The sequence below is a fragment of the Pteropus vampyrus genome, unplaced genomic scaffold (assembly GCF_000151845.1).
Source record: "Pteropus vampyrus isolate Shadow unplaced genomic scaffold, Pvam_2.0 Scaffold273, whole genome shotgun sequence".
Classification (NCBI taxonomy): domain Eukaryota; kingdom Metazoa; phylum Chordata; class Mammalia; order Chiroptera; family Pteropodidae; genus Pteropus; species Pteropus vampyrus.
Genome location: NW_011889054.1, coordinates 1418568 through 1422414, shown reverse-complemented (window position 1 = coordinate 1422414; position 3847 = coordinate 1418568). Strand labels below are relative to the sequence as shown.

The 3847-nt window shown below is 37.9% G+C and overlaps 1 pseudogene; it reads right to left on the bottom strand.

The window, feature by feature from the left end:
* Positions 1–3338: 3338 nt before the first annotated feature.
* Positions 3339–3457, bottom strand: LOC111729651 (annotated as a pseudogene).
* Between the last annotated feature and the right edge of the window lie 390 nt (positions 3458–3847).

Sequence of the window (3847 nt, the reverse complement as noted above, 5' to 3'; positions counted from 1 at the left end):
ATATACAAATGCACATATAAACATAAGTTTATTACAAATACTCTATAAATGTTATTAGCACATGATTAATAAATAATAAAATATACAATTATAAATTTCATATGGCCAATTAATTCTCACAGAATGCTTTTCTTGATTTTTTCCCAAACTCTTATATCTGTAACCAACGTATGCGTACAATTAATGAACAAACATAACATAGCTCCCAAATGAATGCTGGTTGATATAGGGGTGGAGGCGTCCCAAGCAAGATGAAAGAGAAACCACAAGAGGTGTGTCCGAACATTTTGAGCAAATTTTTGTTGAATTAGATAATAGTTTTGAACACTAGATGACTATTTCTTTAACTTTTCATGCTTTTCACAATATAATAGCTATATACATTACACATTTTGTAAGTTAAATTTGCATTATTAACATTTTCTTTATTACTTTTTTAAGTCTGGACAATCAGGACAACAAACCAAGCCTTGAATTATAATGTCTTTGATTCCTATGGTATAAATATTCTCACCATGCTTAATTTCAGGCTATGAACGCAATGTCATTGAATTCAGAGTTGGGAAGAGAAACACAGAAACATGCCATTGTACAGTGTTTTCATCATATAGCCATGATAGATGTAAATAACTTCAAGAGAATAAATAATTACAAAATATAGTACAATAATTAGGAAGAAATGAGTTTTGAAAGTATATTATTTTTAAAAAATATAATTCATTTAATTATGTTAATATAATACTTAATAACAACTGTATTAAAAAACTAACTCAAAAAATTCCTGACCATTGGTGTGATCTCCTCCAGATGGCAACATAAGTCATTCTCAACTTCAATCCCCTTTACAAGACCAACTAGCAACTGTCCACAGACAAGACACTATTGTGAAAATTCCAGAACCTGGGAGTGAGGCTAGAAGAAAGCATGTTAGGAGAAGTGGCTATACTTGGACCAAATTGCCCTGCCCCGAGACCAGCATGGCTTCACGTGAATGGGGCAACCTTGGGCCTCTGGTTTCTCCAGCAAGAAAAAGAGAACCCATGGTGGGCATCCAGCTTTCTCAGCATTCCAGGACCCTTCCAGGAGATGCACTCAGGTCTCATCTCACGGGGATCACTGGGGGATCTTTGGAGCTCAATCACTGAGGATCAGAGAGCGACAGAGAAAGGAGGGAACCAGCACTCAGATCTTGGCAGGTCACATTCCTGCTTACAGCAGCATGCAAGCACAGATCCCAGCCAGCAGCTCTACCCATCTGGAGAGCCAAGCTGGTGGCCTCACCTGGCCAGAGAGCTCGGTTGCCTGATTTGGATTCTAAGCCAACAGACCATATAAGCCATAAAGGCCATTCTATAGCCCTGCCCGGAAAGGGGGATAAATCCCCAGTCCCATTCAACTGCTGAGCATAGCCTCTGGCTCCAAATAAACAGGGGACCTGAATAGTGATGCTGGGCAGCCTCAATGTCCAACTTATGGTACTGCCCAGCTGCAAAACAAAGCCTACAACCCCAACCATCGGTGGAGCCTAGCATATGGCCCAGCCCAATTTCTGAACATAGCCTATTCACTCCAAAGCAGAAAGCACAGGCATGACTACATTCAATCACAGAGAATAGATTGCTGCCCCACCTGACCAGGGAGTCCAGACAGTGACCTCACCTAACTATGGAGAACCATCTCCAACCTCACCCATACAGGGTATAGCTGAAGGTCCCACCCAGCCAGAGAGTCTATCCAGCAATCTTGCCCAACAGCAGAGGAGAACCAATGGCCTACCTGATCTTAAAGTCCAATCTATAGCCTTGCCCAACTTTGGGGCCTAGACTGTGGCCTCATCTGATTGCAGAGCACAGCCTGAGGCCTTGTTCAACTATGAGGTCCAGCTGGTAACCCCACCTAAATGCAGAGTCTAGCCAGTGGAAGTAGCCAATCAGAGAGTACAACCCGAAGTCCCTCCAAACCAAGAGCTACTGCAGAGCACAGCCTGAAGCTTTGCCCTTTCAAGAAATCCAGCCATCAGTATCACCATGTCAGGGAACAAAACCAGCAGCCCTGCCAAACCAAGAAGCTCACCCAGTCACCCTGCTTAAATGTGGACCCAATTAGCAGAAGAAAGGAAATAATAAAGATTAGAGCAGAAATAAATGAAATAGAGAATAGGAACGATAGAAAATGTTCACAAAACTGTTGATTCTTTGAAAAAATAAAGTTAACAAACCATTAGCTAAACTAACCAAGAAAAATATAGAGAGGACTCGAATAATTAAATCTAAAATAAAAGAGACTTTACAACAGGTACCACAGAAATACAAAGGATCATAAGAGACTATCGTAAACAATGATACACCAACAAATAGGACAACCCAGAAGAAATGGATAAATTCCTAGAAACATACAATTTACCAAAATTGAATCATGAAGAAATAGAAAATATGAACAGACCAATAACAAATAACAAGTTTGAATCAGTAATGAAAAAACTCCCAACAAAGAAAAGCCCAGAACTAGATGGCTTCACTAGTGAATTCTACCAAACATTTCAAGAATAATTAATGCCGATCTTTCTTAAACTTTTCCAAAAAATTAAAAGGGAAGGAATATTCCCAAACTCACTTCAGGGTAATACTGGCATTATCCTGGTATCAAATTTAGGTAAGGACACTACAAGAAAGGAAAACTACAGGCCAATTAATATCCCTGATAAATATAGATGTACAGATTCCCAACAAAATATTCGCAAACCAAATTCAACAGCACATTAAAAGGAACATACACCATAAACAAATGAGATTTATCCCTGGGATGAAAGGATGGTTCAATATGCAAATCAATAAATGTAATACATCGCATTAATAGAATAAAAGATAAAAATCATATGAACACCTCAATAGATACAGAAAAAGCATCTGACAAAATTCAACATCCTTTCACATAAAAACTTTCAGCAAATTGGATATAGAAGGAATGTACCTAAACATAATAAAGGCCACATATGACAAGACGACAGCTAACATCACGTGTAACAGTGAAACTCCGACAAGTAACAACACAGAAATGCCCACTTGAGGTCCTCACCAGAGCAATCAGTTAAGAAAAAGAATTAAATTGCATCTAAATCAGAAAAGAGGATGGAAAATTTGTGTTTGCAAATGACATGGTCTTATTTATAGAAAACCCTAAAGACTCCACCAAATACCTGTTATTACTAATAAATAAATTCAGTAAACTTGCAGGATACAAAACAATTTTTTTTTAGGCAAGGCAACCCCTGGTTAACCTCACAGATTGCAAGGACCTTGTCAGCTTACAATCTCTTATTTTTTAATTATTATTTTTTATGCCTACAGCACTTGGTCTTCCTAGACGGTCCCCCATCCAAGTACTAACCAGGCCTGACCCTGCTTAGCTTCCAAGATCAGACAGGATCGAGCTTGTTCAGGGCAGCATGGCCATAGACATAACAAAAATTAATACTCTATTGCATACTTTAAAGTTTCTAAGATAGTAGATCTTAAAAGTTTTTACAACACAAATAAAAAAGAATGGTAACTGTGGGATGGTGAATGTTTAACCTTACTGTAATAATCATTTTGCGATATATGCACATATCTATCAACACACTGTTTTCTGAGAATTTGGATTTCTCTTTTTCAAACTCTTTTCAAGGAAGTATATTTCATGTTCAAGTACAAAGTTGATTGTATCCAGGTTTTCATAAGTTTTCTCCAGACTTGGAGTTCTTTATGACACTCTCTCAAGGCTGGCATCATTTAAAATTAATTTTAGTCCCTCATACTCCTTTCTTAATAAGGTTAAGATTGTCAAGAATTTTACATCTTTCTCCAAT